This window comes from Hyperolius riggenbachi, chromosome 3 (genome assembly GCF_040937935.1).
Source record: "Hyperolius riggenbachi isolate aHypRig1 chromosome 3, aHypRig1.pri, whole genome shotgun sequence".
Classification (NCBI taxonomy): Eukaryota; Metazoa; Chordata; class Amphibia; order Anura; family Hyperoliidae; genus Hyperolius; species Hyperolius riggenbachi.
This window is the reverse complement of record NC_090648.1, coordinates 393,793,698-393,815,806: the sequence shown is the minus strand read 5'-3', so window position 1 is coordinate 393,815,806 and position 22,109 is coordinate 393,793,698. Positions and strand designations below refer to the sequence as shown.

Genomic DNA, 22,109 nt, shown 5'->3' with positions numbered 1-22,109 from the left:
CCACATCCACACAACACTGCTCACGATAGGTATCACTTTTTATACTGCATGCTATGCACAAGATGGACTATTTATGCATGCTTTGAGAAGTCAAGTAAATGAAGCAATAAATTGTCAGTAGTGTGTAACGATCGGTGTCAGCAACCAGAGAGAGAATCTGATCCTTGGCGATCCGCAGTATCCCCAAGAATACAGATATACCCGATTATTGAGGATCTGCGGAATCGTCAATAATCAGATATGTCTAACCTCTAGACACCAGGGAGAGTGTAAGTGTTTGGTGCAACAGTAACAACTCTGAGTAAAGACCACCAGCGGAGCTGGTGGCCTATACTCCCGAGGAATTCACCCCTGAGCGGTGGGTGATATTCCTGTAGCCTGTGGACCCCTGAGCGAGGGACCAAGGCTGGGACGCAGGAAGCCCTGCTGCTAATATGTAAGGCTTTGCCCTGAACTGGGCTAACGTAACACAGTAATACACAACCTAGTCTGGGTGTGAGGTCCGTATTCACAACACCCTGGAACTAGTCTGGAGCATAACATAAATGGTAATACAGTTCCCTAGTCTTGGGTGTGAGGTCCGTATTCACAACACCCTGGAACTAGTCTGGAGCATAACATAAATGGTAATACAGTTCCCTAGTCTTGGGTGTGAGGTCCGTATTCACAACACCCTGGAACTAGTCTGGAGCATAACATAAATGGTAATACAGTTCCCTAGTCTTGGGTGTGAGGTCCGTATTCACAACACCCTGGAACTAGTCTGGAGCATAACATAAATGGTAATACAGTTCCCTAGTCTTGGGTGTGAGGTCCGTATTCACAACACCCTGGAACTAGTCTGGAGCATAACATAAATGATAATACAGTTCCCTAGTCTTGGGTGTGAGGTCCGTATTCACAACACCCTGGAACTAGTCTGGAGCATAACATAAATGGTAATACAGTTCCCTAGTCTTGGGTGTGAGGTCCGTATTCACAACACCCTGGAACTAGTCTGGAGCATAACATAAATGATAATACAGTTCCCTAGTCTTGGGTGTGAGGTCCGTATTCACAACACCCTGGAACTAGTCTGGAGCATAACATAAATGGTAATACAGTTCCCTAGTCTTGGGTGTGAGGTCCGTGTTCACAACACCCTGGAACTAGTCTGGAGCATAACATAAATGGTAATACAGTTCCCTAGTCTTGGGTGTGAGGTCCGTATTCACAACACCCTGGAACTAATCTGGAGCATAACATAAATGGTAATACAGTTCCCTAGTCTTGGGTGTGAGGTCCGTATTCACAACACCCTGGAACTATTCTGGAGCATAACATAAATGATAATACAGTTCCCTAGTCTTGGGTGTGAGGTCCGTATTCACAACACCCTGGAACTAGTCTGGAGCATAACATAAATGGTAATACAGTTCCCTAGTCTTGGGTGTGAGGTCCGTATTCACAACACCCTGGAACTAGTCTGGAGCATAACATAAATGGTAATACAGTTCCCTAGTCTTGGGTGTGAGGTCCGTATTCACAACACCCTGGAACTAGTCTGGAGCATAACATAAATGATAATACAGTTCCCTAGTCTTGGATGTGAGGTCCGTATTCACAACACCCTGGAACTAGTCTAGAGAATACACAGAAGATACACAGTATTCCTAGTCTGGGGTGTGAGGGCCTAGATCTCAGCACCCTGGAACTGGTCTAGCAAATAATACCATACAATTAGTACATCAAGCTATCAAGAATCTGACTCAGTGTGGATTCCCAGCTCCAGCCGGTTCTGGCAAACTGTCGGGTCTAGCTAAGGTCTGAATGCCTTCACGCAAGTGTTAGCAATGGCAGACAACCAGCAACTGACAAGCAGCAGAATATATAGTTGCTGGACTCTGCTGCCCCGCCCGAACCATTCAGCCAATCATGAGTCCTACAGGAGTCAGCTGACCTTCCTGATCAGCTGACACTTCCCCTGCTGGTATAAAGGTCCTGCATTCAGGCTCGCGCGTGCATAGCTCTTCATCTGTCTAGGTGCACTAACAGACCCAGCCACACCAAGCACATGCTGCTGCATGCAAACAGCCGCTTTGCTGTCAGGACATGCGGCGGCTTTTCCGTGTTCCAGCACATCGCCAGACGCGTGCAAACCGCTGCGTAGGACGCGGAGTCAGCCGCCTAGCTCTTGGCACACGCGGCGGCTTTTCCGCGTTTCCTCACAGTACCCCCTCCTGAGGCGTGGACTCCGGACACGCCCCAGGAGACAATGATAGCGCCGTCCTCATCTCATACCCACACTCTTCACCTGATCAGATACCAAAGTCGAGGACCGTCCTGTGTCAGATTCAGAATTTTGGAACAAGGTATAAATGTAACAGTCACTAAATTTCTCGCATTCCGAACATAAATACAAGCTCTCACAGGTGCGAGATTTCTCATGCGTGACAACCGGTACATTAGGCGAAAAACATTTCCCACACTCAGAACATTAATATGATTTCTCATCAATGTGAGACTTCCCATGACTGAGAAGTTCTTCCTCACATACAGAACACCAGTACTGCTTCTCACCGGTGTGAGATCTCCCATGAGCTACAGGCGGTAGTTCGGGTACAAAAGGGACCCCACACTCAAAACATGAATACGTTTTCTCATTGGTGTGAGACTTCCCATGACTGAGAAGTTTCTCCTCACATACAGGACACACGTATAATTTCTCACCTGTGTGAGATTTCCCATTAGTCACAGGTTGTCCCTCAGGTACAAAAGAGTCCCCACACTCAGAGCACGAATATATGTATCCCTTAAAATGGGGCCTACTATGGTTGACAAGATCTAAATTATGCTCAGAACATGAATGTGGTTTCTTGTTACTTAGAATCTGGTCAGATGATGGAGCTGAAGACTGTACGGTTTCAGACTCCTGAACTCGATTTGCTGCAATAAGCAAGCTTGACCCTTGCACAGCAGATTCATGACTATAGATAGAGCCATCACTCTCATAAAGTTCAGAAATGTTATCCGCATAGTAGCTCTCTATCTGTTGTTCCTCAAAACTAATCTCTGATCCCAGTGAGGTCGCACTTCCCCTATACGAGTTCTCACCAGAATGCAATTCCTCAGGAATAATAGGGGGTGCAGGATGTACGTGGGACTTTCTATGATTGAGGAGATCTGCATAATATACAAAATCCTGTTTACACTGTGAACATGGAAAAGATTTATCAGACGGATGGGAGATATCTAAATCGGGGTGATATTTAAGCGACAGATTTCCCACCATAAGTTTAGTTACACCAACACATGGTTTCTGGAGGCCGGGATCTGAACTAGCACCAGAACCCGTATTTCCCGGGGATGGCGCAGCAGACTCCTTAGAACTCGGGCCTCTCACCATCCCCCCAAAAAAATTTCTTGACTTTTTCCTGCAATTTCGTACCCAATGGTCATGTTGTCCGCAATAGAAGCAAAGACCCTCTAGGCGTCTTCGCGTCCTCTCTGATTCAGATAACCTAGAGTGGTGCCCTACGAATTTCCCTGGTGAGGGTACTCTAGATTGAATTACAGAGGGGGGTGACACTGATGCAACAGAGTTTAAAATACACTTAATTGACTCAGTCAGTTGGTTAACCTGAGTCTGTAATGTATCAACCGTTTTCTTAACCTCCTTAAGAGTAGCGGTTAACACATTGATCCGTTCATCAAGTGTCACCATGTTTTTTGGGTCTGCCATTCTGTAACGATCGGTGTCAGCAACCAGAGAGAGAATCTGATCCTTGGCGATCCGCAGTATCCCCAAGAATACAGATATACCCGATTATTGAGGATCTGCGGAATCGTCAATAATCAGATATGTCTAACCTCTAGACACCAGGGAGAGTGTAAGTGTTTGGTCAGGTGCAACAGTAACAACTCTGAGTAAAGACCACCAGCGGAGCTGGTGGCCTATACTCCCGAGGAATTCACCCCTGAGCGGTGGGTGATATTCCTGTAGCCTGTGGACCCCTGAGCGAGGGACCAAGGCTGGGACGCAGGAAGCCCTGCTGTTAATATGTAAGGCTTTGCCCTGAACTGGGCTAACGTAACACAGTAATACACAACCTAGTCTGGGTGTGAGGTCCGTATTCACAACACCCTGGAACTAGTCTGGAGCATAACATAAATGGTAATACAGTTCCCTAGTCTTGGGTGTGAGGTCCGTATTCACAACACCCTGGAACTAGTCTGGAGCATAACATAAATGGTAATACAGTTCCCTAGTCTTGGGTGTGAGGTCCGTATTCACAACACCCTGGAACTAGTCTGGAGCATAACATAAATGGTAATACAGTTCCCTAGTCTTGGGTGTGAGGTCCGTGTTCACAACACCCTGGAACTAGTCTGGAGCATAACATAAATGGTAATACAGTTCCCTAGTCTTGGGTGTGAGGTCCGTATTCACAACACCCTGGAACTAGTCTGGAGCATAACATAAATGGTAATACAGTTCCCTAGTCTTGGGTGTGAGGTCCGTATTCACAACACCCTGGAACTAATCTGGAGCATAACATAAATGGTAATACAGTTCCCTAGTCTTGGGTGTGAGGTCCGTATTCACAACACCCTGGAACTAGTCTGGAGCATAACATAAATGATAATACAGTTCCCTAGTCTTGGGTGTGAGGTCCGTATTCACAACACCCTGGAACTAGTCTGGAGCATAACATAAATGATAATACAGTTCCCTAGTCTTGGGTGTGAGGTCCGTATTCACAACACCCTGGAACTAGTCTGGAACATAACATAAATGGTAATACAGTTCCCTAGTCTTGGGTGTGAGGTCCGTATTCACAACACCCTGGAACTAGTCTGGAGCATAACATAAATGGTAATACAGTTCCCTAGTCTTGGGTGTGAGGTCCGTATTCACAACACCCTGGAACTAGTCTGGAGCATAACATAAATGGTAATACAGTTCCCTAGTCTTGGGTGTGAGGTCCGTATTCACAACACCCTGGAACTAGTCTGGAGCATAACATAAATGATAATACAGTTCCCTAGTCTTGGGTGTGAGGTCCGTATTCACAACACCCTGGAACTAGTCTGGAGCATAACATAAATGGTAATACAGTTCCCTAGTCTTGGGTGTGAGGTCCGTATTCACAACACCCTGGAACTAGTCTGGAGCATAACATAAATGATAATACAGTTCCCTAGTCTTGGGTGTGAGGTCCGTATTCACAACACCCTGGAACTAGTCTAGAGAATACACAGAAGATACACAGTATTCCTAGTCTGGGGTGTGAGGGCCTAGATTTCAGCACCCTGGAACTGGTCTAGCAAATAATACCATACAATTAGTACATCAAGCTATCAAGAATCTGACTCAGTGTGGATTCCCAGCTCCAGCCGGTTCTGGCAAACTGTCGGGTCTAGCTAAGGTCTGAATGCCTTCACGCAAGTGTTAGCAATGGCAGACAACCAGCAACTGACAAGCAGCAGAATATATAGTTGCTGGACTCTGCTGCCCCGCCCGAACCATTCAGCCAATCATGAGTCCTACAGGAGTCAGCTGACCTTCCTGATCAGCTGACACTTCCCCTGCTGGTATAAAGGTCCTGCATTCAGGCTCGCGCGTGCATAGCTCTCCATCTGTCTAGGTGCACTAACAGACCCAGCCACACCAAGCACATGCTGCTGCATGCAAACAGCCGCTTTGCTGTCAGGACATGCGGCGGCTTTTCCGTGTTCCAGCACATCGCCAGACGCGTGCAAACCGCTGCGTAGGACGCGGAGTCAGCCGCCTAGCTCTTGGCACACGCGGCGGCTTTTCCGCGTTTCCTCACATAGTGCCAAGCATTTCCACTGTCTTGTTGTTGCTGCATTGAGCTGTTCTGGCTTTGAGCACACTCACAAGCTGCACACAGCAGTCTCAGTTATCCTTTCCACCATTTTTGAACTTTGAGTAGAGATGGCCCGAACATTAGATTTTGGGTTCACAAACCACGAACGCGAACTTCCGCAAAAGTTTGAGTTCACACGAATCGGGCGAACCGCCATAGACTTCAATGGGCAGGCAAATTTTAAAACATACAGGGACTAATTCTGGCCACAAAAGTGATGGAAAATTTGTTTCAAGGGGTCTAACACCTGGAGGGAAGCATGCTGGAGTGGGATACATGCCAACAATCCCTCGGAAAATTATGTATTTGACGCAGAGTAGGTTTATAATCCCTAAAAGGCAGAAATCACATTACATTCCTAATTTGGAGGCATAAAGTTGTGTGTGTATACATCATTCAGGTAGTGCAAGTAGTAAACTGCTTCACACTGACAGACCAAACTCACTGTTTAACGCACCGCCGCAAACAGCCGCAAAGGGTTGTTATTAGTTGACACTCTCAGGACAGTCAGCCCTCTCTGCAGCAATGTTTGTATAGTGATGGCCATGCTCGTGCACATGTTGGCGAGAGTCCAGGCAGTGGCGGTTTTCCAGCGCATATGGTCGGGTTGAGGTAGTTCAATGACAGAACAACAGTGACTGTGCAGCTGATCAAATTTGGTCTGTCCACAATGAAGCCCCCAACACACTCATATAGGTTATTCCTTCATTGTGAAACGCAAGCCCCTTCACCGTGACAAGATAATGTTCATGAAAGGGAATTGACACATACTGTATACATGTTTGTTGTTGTTGCAGCCACAGTGCAGCCAGAAAAATTATGCATGTACACACACCAGAAAAATTATTATTTTTTATAGCGACCACTGCAGCCTTAAACATTCAGGATCCACCTGGAGTCCTGGACCCTGTCGGTGGTGGCGGAGAAGTCAGTCAAGAGGTGTGCAGGCAGAGATGGTGTGTGGGGACTGACTTAGTCTTCGGGCAGGCAGTAGCGGCGTGCAGGCAGAGATGCTGTGTGGGGGCTGACTTAGTCTTCGGGCAGGCAGTAGCGGCGTGCAGGCAGAGATGCTGTGTGGGGACTGACTTAGTCTTCGGGCAGGCAGTAGCCCTCCGGGATCCATGCCTCATTCATTTTAACCTCCCTGGCGTTCAATTTCCCCAGGATTTCTGTGCAAAAAGTGATACAATTAATTTTTATAACCTTTTTTTTTTCCTATAACTTGCCAAAATGTGTCAAGCAAGGGTCCAGTATACAGTGCAGGAGAGTATTAACGTGTATGCACATTTACACTGTTCACTGCATGTTTTGTATGGACGTGTGTATCTGTCAATACCGCTAGTTAATAAAGGTGAGGTACTGAATTCTTTTTTGACCTAGGCGACTTCTCTTGTCAGTGACAATGCCTCCTGCTGCGCTGAAGGTCCTTTCTGACAGGACACTTGAGGCGGGGCAAGCCAGAAGTTCAATGGCAAATTGTGACAGCTCTGGCCACAGGTCAAGCCTGCACATCCAGTAGTCCAGGGGTTCATCGCTGCTCATAGTGTCTATATCTGCACTTAAGGCCAGGTAGTCGGCAACCTGCCAGTTGAGGAGTTGTCGGAGGGTGGATCCCGAAGGGCTGAGACGAGGCTTTGGACTAACATCCAACATCACAATGTGCGACATCACCATCAGATCGCTAGAGCGTCCTGTCCTTGCCTGCGTGGGCATGGGAGCAGGAGGAGGAGGATTACTGGCACCTCTTTCCCATTGTGCTGTGACATCACCATTAAACACAGTGTAAAGCAGGGGTGCCCACACTTTTTCAGCTTGCGAGCTACTTTAAAATTTGCCAAGTCCAGGAGATCTACCAACCCCCCAAACCCCCCCCCCCCCGGTCATGAACAGCCTCCAGGTACAAGTGCCTCCAGTATAGGTAGCTAAGTATAGGTCCCTTCAGCAAAGGTAGCTGGATACAGGTCCCTTCAGCAATAGGTAGCTGGGTACAGGTGCCTTTAGCATAGGTACAGTAGGTAGGGATAGGTGCCTGTAGCATAGGTAGGTAGGGATCGGTGCCTTTAGCATAGGTAGGTAGGTAGGGATAGGTGCCTTTAGCATAGGTAGGTGGGGATAGGTGCCTTTAGCATAGGTAGGTGGGGATGGGTCCCTTTAGCATAGGTAGGTGGGGATGGGTCCCTTTAGCATAGGTAGGTGGGGATGGGTGCTTTTAGAATAGGTAGGTAGTGATGGGTGCTTTTAGCATAGGTAGGTAGTGATGGGTGCTTTTAGCATAGGTAAGTAGGGATGGGTGCTTTTAGCATAGGTAGGTAGGGAAGAGTGCTCGGGTGCTTAATCACTTACCTCCCTCCAGCGGCGATGTCTGGTGATTAAATGATGATTAAATGTGGCTTGCCTGCGTGCATGTGTGTATGTGCTGTGCCCGGCGCCGCCCCCAGCCATGACATCACATCATGGCAGAACCGCCCCTTGCCTCTTCAGCCACGCCTCCTCTCTCCTCCCCACTTCCTATTGGCCAGCGACCGGCAGCAGAATATGATGGGAAAGCTGTCGGCCGCAAAATGTGATGGGGCGCGGCCAAGAGGCTGTGATCTACCAAATAGGCAGTCGTGATCTACCGGTAGAGATGTAGCGAACGGATCGCCGGTGAACGGTTCCAGGTGAACTTTGGTGGTTCGCGTTCGCCTGGACCAAGCGAACTTTTGCAGAAGTTCAATTCGCCCCATAATGCACTATGAGGGTCAAAGAGAGAGAGAGAGAGATGAATCTACCTGGCTATCTGGGGTTCTCTTTGGACAACTGTTGAACACAAAAGACAAGGCCATGTCTGGCTACATATCCATAAGCAGTGGCTGCATGGTGTAATGGTTAAGGGCTCTGCCTCTGACACAGGAGACCAGAGTTCAAATCTCAGCTCTGTCTGTTCAGTAAGCCAGCACCTATTCAGTAGGAGACCTTAGGCAAGTCTTCCTAACACTACTATCTTGTCTAATTTTTCTCTTGACAGCTGTTGAACACAAAAGACAAGGCCATGTCTGGCTACATATCTGTAAGCAGTGGCTGCATGGTGTAATGGTTAAGGGCGCTGCCTCTGACACAGGAGACCAGATTTCAAATCTCAGCTCTGTCTGTTCAGTAAGCCAGCACCTATTCAGTAGGAGACTTTAGGCAAGTCTTCCTAATACTGCTACTGCCTATAGAGCATGCCCTAGTGGCTGCAGCTCTGGTGCTTTGAGTCCGCCAGGAGAAAAGTGTGATATAAATGTTATTTGTCTTGTCTACTTTTTCTCTTGTATTGAGCATAAATGGTAAATTTTAGGCCAGCTTCAGTTACTACTGTTGTGGTACAGTGGTTAGTGTGCTTGCCCACCACACAGTGAGACCCAGATTCAGATCCCAGCCAATGTAAGTTGGCTTTTATGTTACAAATCCTTAAAGGGATCCTAAACGGAGAAGGATATGGATTTTTCCTTTTAAAATAATACCAGTTGCCTGAATTGCCTGCTGATCCTGTGTCTCTAATACTTTTAGCCACAGCCCCTGAACAAGCATGCAGATCAGGTGCTCTGACTGAAGTCAGACTGGATTAGCTGCATGCTTGTTTCAGGGTGTGATTCAGCCACTATTGCAGTCACAAAGATCAGCTGGACTGCCAGGCAACTGGTATTGTTTACAGGAAACATCCATATCACTCTCAGTTAAGGTTCCCTTTAAGCAACCTAATGTTTCTATTGCATTGAGCATACATGGTAAATTTTAGGCCAGCTTCAGTTACTACTGTAGTGGTACAGTGGTTAGTGTGCTTGCCCACCACACAGTGAGACCCAGGTTCAAATTCCAGCCAATGTGAGTTGGCTTTTATGCTACAAATCCTTAAAGGGAACCTAAACGGAGAAGGATATGTATTTTTCCTTTTAAAATAATACCAGTTGCCTGAATCGCCTGCTGATCCTGTGTCTCTAATACTTTTATCCACAGCCCCTGAACAAGCATGCAGATCAGGTGATCTGACTGAAGTCAGACTGGATTAGCTGCATGCTTGTTTCAGGGTGTGATTCAGCCACTATTGCAGTCACAAAGATCAGCTGGACTGCCAGGCAACTGGTATTGTTTACAGGAAACATCCATATCACTCTCAGTTAAGGTTCCCTTTAAGCAACCTAATGTTTCTATTGCATTGAGCATAAATGGTAAATTTTAGGCCAGCTTCAGTTACTACTGTAGTGGTACAGTGGTTAGTGTGCTTGCCCGCCACACAGTGAGAGCAGGGTTAGATTCCCAGCTATGGTATGATGTAAACTGGTTTTTGAAATAGTATAATTCCCTGGCAGATGAGACCCTCCTCGCTCCGGTACGAGGGAGGAGGAATTAGGTAGCACGGGAGGAGGGAGGAGACCCACAAGAGGCTAATTAAAATCTCCCTAGCAGAGTGTGTAGCAGCTGTCCCATAACTAATTAGTGTAGACAGACAACTGAGTCAAATGGTATAAGGACCTTGCTTGGAGGAGGGAGGGCGGGTCCTCCAGCAGTGATGTGTATTTCACTCAATCAGGTGTGCCTCCAGGTATTAGAGCTCTTGAAACATGTTTTCTATCATTTTGCCAGCTGGTAGAATTTTTTAAAATGTTCAAAGTTCGCCTCCCCATTGAAGTCTATTGCGGTTCGCGAACTTTTTGGCGAACCGAACCTTTCGCGGAAGTTCGCGAACAGGGTTCGCGAACCTAAAATCGGAGGTTCGCGACATCTCTACCAACCGGTAGATCGTGATCGACCTATTGGGCACCCATGGTGTAAAGCTTACTTGCCAGCTTGCTGTGCAAGTGCTGCATCCTTTCTGCCTTCTTGTAATTTGGTAACATCTCCACCACTTTGTGCTTATACCAAGGGTCCAGTACCATTGCTACCCAGTACAGGTCTTTCTCCTTGAGCTTTTTTATATGGGGATCCCTCAACATGCTGGACAGTATGAAAGACCCCATCTGCACAAGGTTGGATGCCGACCTAGTTGTCCTCTCCTCTGCCTCTTCCTCACTGATGTCAGGGAAGTTCTTCTCCTCCCCCCAGCCACAAACAATACCATGGCTACCCGAAAGTAAGCAGCACAAGCCCCCTGCAACCTCTGCTGCGGTTGTTCTTCCATCTCCTCCTGAAAGCCACCTTCCTCCTGTGACTCCTCTTCCCCAGACTCCTCCTCTTCCTTTCCCCCCCTCCTCTGCAGGGCTGCTCATCCGGATTCCGGATATCCGGGTAACCCGGATATCCGACCTTTTTTTTAGCTATCCAACTGGATTCAGTTTCCAGATAGTTGGGCCCAAATCCGGATAGCTATCTGTGGATAATAATCGATACTGTGGCAGTGAGGTTAGGGAGAGCAGGACATAAGTTGCCCAGGAAAAACCAAAAAACTGTCAATAAACGCTAGTGAATACAATAATATGTCAAATCATCATATCAAAAATGTATTAAAGAAATTACAGAAAACTTTAAAAACACATGGGATGGCCACCCCGTCACAACTCATCCACTCAGGCAGTCCACATGCAGTCACATCCATACGCCGGCAACTAACTTTATGACAAGAAATAAGCATCAGCATAGGAGGAAAGACATCAATGCTTCAAAAAAACAGGTATGGACCTGTTGTCATCCGAAGGGAGTAAGGACTGACAGACATATACAGGCTGGTGTGAGGCAGTAACAAAGTCAACAGCAGAGCAAATGCTATATACAACGGCAGCGTGAGCACAAATAGCACATGTAGCAAGCATCGAGCATCAGTAGCTCCCACTGTAATGGCGCATCAGAGCGCAGCAAACAAACAGAGTGGTGCTGTCAAGCCAAGCTTAGCTCACCGAATCCATGGACGCTCACTGTAGACAGACTGTCTGCTCAAATGAACCCGAGGGTTTTGACAAACTCCTGATGTCAGCCAGAGGACTTTGCTGGTCGTTGCTGGATGGTGTGCCCTTAGGATGGAAAGGCTCAGAGTCCAAGTAGTGTAGTAGGTGGTAGGCTCACCCGGGCAGCATGCATGGCCGAGTGGCCCTCGGACAGACAAGCGGATGCTGGCTGAATGGAGATTGGGACGGCGTGGCGTCCCATGCAGGGAACGTGCGGCTCCCCCGACGTTTCGCCGGCTTCCGGCTTTCTCAAGGGGGCGTGGTTGCCAACACGCTGATTCCGACCATATTTGAACTAAAAGTGACCAACAAACACACCTCTTTCTCCACCCACTCATGACGACAGGGGAGCAGTGTGCGCGGCCGCAGAGAGGGGAGGCCAATGCAGGCGGCGGGGCAGCGGTGGACCTAATACTGCAAACGCAGTTGCTGTGCCCGTGGGCAGGGCCGGCCTTAGGTTTCCAAGCGCCCTGAGCGTAACCAGATTTTGGTGCCCCCCCATCCTCTTCGCGTGCACACACACACACTTTTACAAGTTTACAAAAATGCTTACCAGGGGAAGGGGGAAAAAGCATTAAAAAACGCCCAAAGCAAACGTACCTGGAACGCAATTTGAACGAGGCCTAACTGTATATAGCATGTTTTTTAAAGGAAAGCCAAGGCTTTCTAACTACAAGCATTTATACTTACCTGGGTCTTTTCTCCTGCCCTCTGTAGGCTGTGAGCTCCCTTAAATCCTCCTGGTCCTTTCCGCTTCTTCCCTGTCCAGCCTGGTAGTTTGGGATTACTGCTTATGCACAGCGAAGCGGAACTAAGCCTAATTGCAGCTTTAACCAGGCCAGATGGGAGGAACGGACGAGCCCAGGAGGACAACAAGGAAGCCCCAGGTAAGTATAAATGCTTGTAGTTAGAAAGTTTTTGTTAAAGGGAAACTTAAGTGAAATAAAAAAAAAAAGGATTTCAACCTACCTGGGGCTTCTTTCAGCCCCCTGGACACATACTGTGCCCACGACATCCTGCTAAGCCCCTCTGGCCAGCAGCAGTAACCCCCGCAAAGCTGGTCTGTCGCCGCCAGTCGGTGGCTACTGCGCATGTGTGGCCCTAAGCTGTATGCACCCTAGTCGCACTACCGCCGGCAGAAGCACTCTGTGCAGTATGTGGAAATTGCTACTGTGCATGCGCAGAACGCTTCTGATAGTGGGAGTGCGACCAGGGTGCACGCGGCCGCACATGCGCAGTACCTTGCAACTGGCCAACTTCGCAGGGGTTGACGCTGCTTGCCAGAGGGGATCAGGAAGATGTTGTGGCCACAGTAAGAGTCCAGGGGGCTGGAAGGAACCCCAGGTAAGTTAACATCTTTGTTCTATTTTTCTTAAGCTATTCGGGCAGTAAAATAAAAAAATAAATAAATGGGGGTGGGGGGATCACTGCAAATCACTACACAAACAGACCCTTCCCACCAATAAGCCCACACTGGCTGCAAACACATACACACTCTTCTCTAACCCCCTCCACCCTCCAAAAAAAAACCCAAAACCATCCCCTCCCCCCCAATAAACCCACTTCACTAACACCACACGCTTACCCTTCTTCCCCTCACTACAACCAAATCACCTACACATGCAGACCCTTCCCTCCCCAATAAACCTATTCCAGTAACACACACCGACCCATCCTTCCCCCTCCCCCTCCCCCCCATAAAGCCACATCACAATTCCCCAAGTGCTAGCAGGGGCGCTTCTAGCCATCTTGGCACTCCAGGCGAGAAAACCTGTGGTGCCCCCCCCCCCCCCCCCCCATGGTGACCTGACACGCTCCCCCATCCTCCCCCTTGTGGTTCCTCCCTATGAAAATAATCGTGATGCGGCTGCGTTTCACTGGAAAATAATCGTAATTCAGCTGCCACCCTGCTCTGCATGCCACAGACCCCGCGGGCTGAGTCCTAGGTTTGAACATTGGTTAGGGCAAAACCTGCATGGAGTTACTATCTTCCCCAGGAATTCATTTAGGCACTTCATATTCCCCAACATCCCTAAAACACACAACTGGTTTCTCCCAAAACAATCCTATATTGAAAATATTAGACTTTAACTATGGTGGGATTAGATTGTGAGCTCCTCTGAGGACAGTCAGTAACATGACTATGTACTCTGTAATGTGCTGCAGAAGATGTCAGTGCTATATAAATACATAATAATAATATGGTAGGACATTAGACTATGCCTATGGTAGGATTAGAGTGTGAGCTCCTCAGAGGACAGTCAGTGACATGACTATGTACTCTGTAATGTGCTGCAGAGGATGTCAGTGCTATATAAATACATAATAATAATATGGTAGGACATTAGACTATGACTATGGTGGGATCAGATTGTGAGCTCCTCTGAGGACAGTCAGTAACATGACTATGTACTCTGTAATGTGCTGCAGAAGATGTCAGTGCTATATAAATACATAATAATAATATGGTAGGACATTAGACTGTGACTATGGTAGGATTAGAGTGTGAGCTCCTCTGAGGACAGTCAGTGACATGACTATGTACTCTGTAATGTGCTGCAGAAGATGTCAGTGCTATATAAATACATAATATTAATATGGTAGGACATTACACTATGACTATGGTAGGATTAGAGTGTGAGCTCCTCTGAGGACAGTCAGTGACATGACTATGTACTCTGTAATGTGCTGCAGGAGATGTCAGTGCTATATAAATACATAATAATAATATGGTAGGACATTACACTATGACTATGGTGCGATTAGATTGTGAGCTCCTCTGAGGACAGTCAGTAACATGACTATGTACTCTGTAATGTGCTGCAGGAGATGTCAGTGCTATATAAATACATAATATTAATATGGTAGGACATTACACTATGACTATGGTAGGATTAGAGTGTGAGCTCCTCTGAGGACAGTCAGTGACATGACTATGTACTCTGTAATGTGCTGCAGGAGATGTCAGTGCTATATAAATACAGGACTCTTTGGGGTGTGTAAGGGACTACAATGGTCCTAAAAGCCCCCTTAGTCTGTGCCTCTCGGATTTACAAGCCCTACTCCATAGAGCCAAATTAATCCATGCCATGCACTGATGAGGATCAAACAATCCGAAACAGTCTGTATGCATGTTGGATTATTATGGCTCTGTACAATTTAACAAGCTGACACATCATTGCATTCCAGCGGTTCTGGAGGTGTGTTTAGCTTCTAAGGGTACAATGGTTAATTTGCATATATTCAGCAGTGGTGCCTGGGAGACATCTCGAGCTCACTCCAACCTGAATTATTGCAAATTCTTTCTGTTTTAGGAAAGCAAACTTTTGTTTTTCTATATAAATACATAATAATAATATGGTAGGACATTACACTATGACTATGGTGCGATTAGATTGTGAGCTCCTCTGAGGACAGTCAGTAACATGACTATGTACTCTATAATGTGCTGCAGAAGATGTCAGGGCTATATAAATACATAATAATAATAATAATATGGTAGGACATTAGACTATGCCTATGGTAGGATTAGAGTATGAGCTCCTCTGAGGACAGTCAGTGACATGACTATGTACTCTGTAATGTGCTGCAGAAGATGTCAGTGCTATATAAATACATAATAATAATATGGTAGGGCATTAGATTATGACTATGGTAGGATTAGAGTGTGAGCTCCTCTGAGGACAGTCAGTGACATGACTATGTACTCTGTAATGTGCTGCCTAGGATGTCAGTGCTATATAAATACATAATAATAATATGGTAGGACATTAGGCTATGACTATGGTAAAATTAGATTGTGAGTTACTCTGAGGACAGTCAGTGACATGACTATGTACTCTGTAAAGTGCTGCAGGAGATGTCAGTGCTATAACAAAACTTAATTATCACTTGTATATGAACAATTATCCATTATTGTACCTTTGTAAGAACCTTATAAACCATTGGGAGATCTACAATTACCAGCATTTCTTTGTGAAGATGAACTATAATTCCATACATGACACATACATAATCACAGTAGGACATGCTGGTACCTGTAGTTCCCCAGTGTGCACTGCAGTCTATGATTTGGTCAAAGAATAGGCAGCCTGATCAGCATCTTATACAGCAAGTCACTCTATTCACATCCTGACTAGTGTTGGGCGAACATCTAGATGTTCGGGTTCGGGCCGAACAGGCCGAACATGTCCGCGATGTTCGGGTGTTCGACCCGAACTCCGAACATAATGGAAGTCAATGGGGACCCGAACTTTTGTGCTTTGTAAAGCCTCCTTACATGCTACATACCCCAAATTTACAGGGTATGTGCACCTTGGGAGTGGGTACAAGAGGAAAAAAAAATTTAGCAAAAAGAGCTTATAGTTTTTGAGAAAATCGATTTTAAAGTTTCAAAGGGAAAACTGTCTTTTAAATGCGGGAAATGTCTGTTTTCTTTGCACAGGTAACATGCTTTTTGTCGGCATGCAGTCATAAATGTAATACATATAAGAGGTTCCAGGAAAAGGGACCGGTAATGCTAACCCAGCAGCAGCACACGTGATGGAACAGGAGGAGGGTGGCGCAGGAGGAGAAGGCCACGCTTTGAGACACAACAACCCAGGCCTTGCATGAGGACAAGAAGCGTGCGGATAGCATGCTTTGTACCACCATGCAGTCATAAATGTAATAAAGATAAGTGGTTCAATAAACAGGGACCACGCGGCAACGCTAACCCAGCAGCAGCACACGTGATGGAACAGGAGGAGGCGCAGGAGGAGAAGGCCACGCTTTGTGAGACACAACAACCCAGGCCTTGCATGAGGACAAAAAGCGTGCGGAGAGCATGCTTTGTACCGCCATGTAGTCATAAATGTAATAAAGATAAGAGGTTCAATAAACAGGGACCACGCGGCAACGCTAACCCAGCAGCAGCAGCAGCAGCAGCACACGTGATGGAACAGGAGGAGGCGCAGGAGGAGAAGGCCACGCTTTGTGAGACACAACAACCCAGGCCTTGCATGAGGACAAAAAGCGTGCGGATAGCATGCTTTGTACCGCCATGTAGTCATAAATGTAATAAAGATAAGAGGTTCCATAAACAGGGACCGGCAACGGTAACCCAGCAGCAGCAGCAGCAGCAGCAGCACACGTGATGGAACAGGAGGAGGCGCAGGAGGAGAAGGCCACGCTTTGTGAGACACAACAACCCAGGCCTTGCATGAGGACAAAAAGCGTGCGGATAGCATGCTTTGTACCGCCATGTAGTCATAAATGTAATAAAGATAAGAGGTTCAATAAACAGGGACCACGCGGCAACGCTAACCCAGCAGCAGCAGCAGCAGCAGCACACGTGATGGAACAGGAGGAGGCGCAGGAGGAGAAGGCCACGCTTTGTGAGACACAACAACCCAGGCCTTGCATGAGGACAAAAAGCGTGCGGATAGCATGCTTTGTACCGCCATGTAGTCATAAATGTAATAAAGATAAGAGGTTCCATAAACAGGGACCACGCGGCAACGGTAACCCAGCAGCAGCAGCAGCAGCAGCAGCACACGTGATGGAACAGGAGGAGGCGCAGGAGGAGAAGGCCACGCTTTGTGAGACACAACAACCCAGGCCTTGCATGAGGACAAAAAGCGTGCGGATATAGCAGCAATGCTTTTTGCCGCCATGCAGTCATAAATGTAATACAGATGAGAGGTTCAATAAACAGGGACCGGAAACGCTAAACCATCCCAGATGTTCATCGGTCATGTTACTTGGTTGGGGTCCAGGAGTGTTGCGTAGTCGTTTCCAATCCAGGATTGATTCATTTTAATTTGAGTCAGACGGTCTGCATTTTCTGTGGAGAGGCGGATACGCCGATCTGTGATGATGCCTCCGGCAGCACTGAAACAGCGTTCCGACATAACGCTGGCTGCCGGGCAAGCCAGCACCTCTATTGCGTACATTGCCAGTTCGTGCCAGGTGTCTAGCTTCATGCCCGGTTTCAGGTCCAGCGGTGCCAGCCACAAATCCGTCTGTTCCTTTATTCCCCTCCAAATTTCCTCCCCTGTGTGCTGCTTATCCCCAAGGCAGATCAGCTTCAGCAACGCTTGCTGACGCATGCCAACAGCTGTGCTGCACTGCTTCCACGATCCTACTGCTGCTGGTGCTGGGTTAGCATTTCCGGATGAGGTACAGCTTTGAGATGCGTTGGAGGAGAAGGAGTCAGAGAGGTAGGTGCTGCTGTTGTTATCCAGCTGTTTGCGGCGTGGGCAACACCCGCGCCGTAGCAGGTGAGGAATCGCTGCCAGGCTCCACAAGGTTCACCCAGTGCGCGGTAAGGGAGATGTATCGACCCTGGCCGAACGCACTCGTCCAGGTGTCAGTGGTGAGGTGAACCTTGCAGGCAACGGCATTCTTCAAGCTTCGGGTTATTTAGCTGACCACGTGCTCATGCAACTCAGGCACTGCAGAGCGCGCAAAGTGGTAGCGGCTGGGAACAACGTAACGTGGGATGGCCACTGACATCATGCCCTTGAAGCTGTTTGTCTCCACCACTCGATATGGCAGCATTTCGCAGGCCAGAAGCTTGGCTATGCTGGCTGGCTGTTACTGCCACGGCCCGGGGGTCATTTGCTGGCAATTTCCTCTTGTGCTCAAACATCTCAGAGACAGACAACTCAACCGTAGCGCTGCACACCGAAGGGCTGTTGGTTGTTGTGTTTGATGAACACTGGGAGACCTCAAGAGCACTAGTCCGGAAAGTGACAGTGTCAGCATCGTCTGATGTTTGTGAATGTTGTGAACCACGCAATGGCTGGGCTACTGCTGCTGCTGAGGCGGGTCTGGTGGTGAGTCTGGTGAACCCAAGGGAGGCAGTGTTGCTGGTGGTACCCTGTCCTGCCGCGTTTGCCCACAGAGTGGGATGTTTGGATAGAATGTGGCGGCTCATGCTGGTGGTGGAGAGGTTGTTAATACTTTTCCCCCTGCTCAGGCGGGTCTTGCACACCTTGCAAATCGCCATGGTAACATCCTCAGTGCAGTCTTCAAAGAAAGCCCAGACTTTAACTGGCTGAGGACTCGGACCTCGTGCGTGATGTGCTGGTGCTGCTTAACCCACTGCTGGACGCTTGAGAGGTCATCCAAGTAATTATCTGGTCCTGTTCTTTTGGATCTGTGAGGGTTGTTGTCCTGGACAACATGGGCAGTATTGAGTGGGTTTTCTTGGGTGCTCCCCTGTGGCCTGTACGTGAACCGTCAGGGGAAACACCTCTTCCCTTGCCCCTCCCTCTTTCACCGGATTTCTTCCTCATTTCACTTATCCTTAAAGTACACGCTGACTGGCAGCAGTACAGTGGCAGTACAGAAATGCTATACAGTGGTGGGTGAGCGGTGTACCACTATTGTCAGCAGTGACACAGAGCACAATGCTATACAGTGGCGGGTGAGCGGTGTACTACTGTTCCCAGCAGACACAGAGTGGAAGTAAACACAATGCTATATAGTGTGGCTGAGCCGTGTACACAGAGTGGCATTAAACACAATGCTATATAGTCTGCTATATAGTCACCCCGAACAGGGTGATGTTCTGCAGAACCCGAACAGTGGCAAACACTGTTCGCCCAACACTACTGGGAGGGAACGCAGATTTTAGTACCTAAACACACGATACAACATGTTTTCCGGGGTCGGACTCTGAGGCACATACAGATGGTCCCGATCATCATCCTCATCATACAACTCTTCTCCTGAGTCTGACCCACCCACCACCTCTGCCACCCCAACATCCCCAGACACAGACCCCTCATCGTCCTCAACATTAACTTGGGATGCTGGCCTGAGCCAGACCTCCTCCTCCACATCAGGCCCCATCATCTCCTCAATGGCAGCCCTCATTAATCGCTCTGGCGACGGACTGATGGACACAACGTTCTCCTCCGGGGAGGGCTGCTGCTGACCACTGGCTGCTGGGGTGGATGTTATAGCTTGCGTGGGGCGTTGGCTGTTGCTGTTGTTGGGAGTGCTGCTCACAGCGGAGGTCTCTGGGGAACTCATGTTGAGCTCATATAGTGGTTGACGGTGAGTGGAGTATTACTGATCCCAGCAATATACACACTGACTGGCAGAGTACGCAATGCTATATAGTGTGGCTGAGCGGTGTACACAGAGTGGCAGTAAACACAATGCTATATAGTCTGGCTGAGCGAGCGGTGTACTACTGTTCCCAGCAGAATCAGAGTGGCAGTAAACAATGGTATATAGTCTGGCTGAGCGGTGTACACACAATGCTATATAGTCTGCTATATAGTGTCAGTAAACAATGGTATATAGTCTGGCTGAGCGAGCGGTGTACTACTGTTCCCAGCAGAATCAGAGTGGCAGTAAACAATGGTATATAGTCTGGCTGAGCGGTGTACACAGAGTGTCAGTAAACAATGGTATATAGTCTGGCTGAGCGAGCGGTGTACTACTGTTCCCAGCAGAATCAGAGTGGCAGTAAACAATGGTATATAGTCTGGCTGAGCGGTGTACACAGAGTGTCAGTAAACAATGGTATATAGTCTGGCTGAGCGAGCGGTGTACTACTGTTCCCAGCAGAATCAGAGTGGCAGTAAACAATGGTATATAGTCTGGCTGAGCGGTGTACACAGAGTGTCAGTAAACAATGGTATATAGTCTGGCTGAGCGGTGTACACACAATGCTATATAGTCTGCTATATAGTGTCAGTAAACAATGGTATATAGTCTGGCTGAGCGAGCGGTGTACTACTGTTCCCAGCAGAATCAGAGTGGCAGTAAACAATGGTATATAGTCTGGCTGAGCGGTGTACACAGAGTTTCAGTAAACAATGGTATATAGTCTGGCTGAGCGGTGTACACAGAGTGTCAGTAAACAATGGTATATAGTCTGGCTGAGCGGTGTACACAGAGTGGCAGTAAACACAATGCTATATAGTCTGGCTGAGCGAGCGGTGTACTACTGTTCCCAGCAGAATCAGAGTGGCAGTAAACAATGGTATATAGTCTGGCTGAGCGGTGTACACAGAGTGTCAGTAAACAATGGTATATAGTCTGGCTGAGCGGTGTACACAGAGTGTCAGTAAACAATGGTATATAGTCTGGCTGAGCGGTGTACACAGAGTGGCAGTAAACACAATGCTATATACTCTGGCTGAGCGAGCGGTGTACTACTGTTCCCAGCAGACACAGAACAGTGAACAGAATGCTATATAGTGTGGCTGAGCGAGCGGTGTACCACTATTCCCAGTAGACACAGAACAGTGAACAGAATGCTATATAGTGTGGCTGAGCGGGCGGTGTACCACTATTCCCAGCAGACACAGAACAGTGAACAGAATGCTATATAGTGTGGATGAGCGAGCGGTGTACCACTATTCCCAGCAGACACAGAACAGTAAACAGAATGCTATATAGTGTGGCTGAGCGAGCGGTGTACCACTATTCCCAGCAGACACAGAACAGTGAACAGAATGCTATATAGTGTGGCTGAGCGAGCGGTGTACCACTATTCCCAGCAGACACAGAACAGTGCACAGAATGCTATATAGTGTGGCTGAGCGAGCGGTGTACCACTATTCCCAGCAGACACAGAACAGTAAACAGAATGCTATATAGTGTGGCTGAGCGAGCGGTGTACCACTATTCCCAGCAGACACAGAACAGTAAACAGAATGCTATATAGTGTGGCTGAGCGAGCGGTGTACCACTATTCCAAGCAGACACAGAACAGTGAACAGAATGCTATATAGTGTGGCTGAGCGAGCGGTGTACCACTATTCCCAGCAGACACAGAGTGGCAGTAAACAGAATGCTATATAGTGTGGCTGAGCGAGGTACACAGAGTGGCAGTAAACAGAATGCTATATAGTGTGGCTGAGCAAGCGGTGTACTACTATTCCCAGCAGACACAGAGTGGCAGTAAACAGAATGCTATATAGTGTGGCTGAGCGAGGTACACAGAGTGGCAGTAAACAGAATGCTATATAGTGTGGCTGAGCAAGCGGTGTACTACTGTTCCCAGCAGTGACACAATGACAGGGGGGACCCTGGCTAGCGTGGCTGGAGCGCGAACTACCCTGCCTGCCTACCCAAAGCTAAACCCACAGACAAATGGCGGAGATATGACGTGGTTCGGGTATTTATTTACCCGAACCACGTGACCGTTCGGCCAATCAGAGCGCGTTCGGGTCCGAACCACGTGACCCGTTCGGCCAATCACAGCGCTAGCCGAACGTTCGGGGAACGTTCGGCCATGCGCTCTTAGTTCGGCCATATGGCCGAACGGTTTGGCCGAGCACCGTCAGGTGTTCGGCCGAACTCGAACATCACCCGAACAGGGTGATGTTCTGCA

General features: G+C 48.0%; 1 protein-coding gene and 1 long non-coding RNA gene across 5 annotated transcripts in view; one reads left to right on the top strand and one right to left on the bottom strand.

The window, feature by feature from the left end:
- Positions 1 to 22,109, top strand: part of LOC137561607 (A-type potassium channel modulatory protein KCNIP1) — a 1,185,649-nt gene that overhangs the window by 874,045 nt on the left and 289,495 nt on the right. The window lies entirely within an intron of this gene.
- The window catches only part of LOC137561608 (uncharacterized), a 325,563-nt gene that overhangs the window by 303,126 nt on the left and 328 nt on the right, over positions 1 to 22,109 (bottom strand). The window lies entirely within an intron of this gene.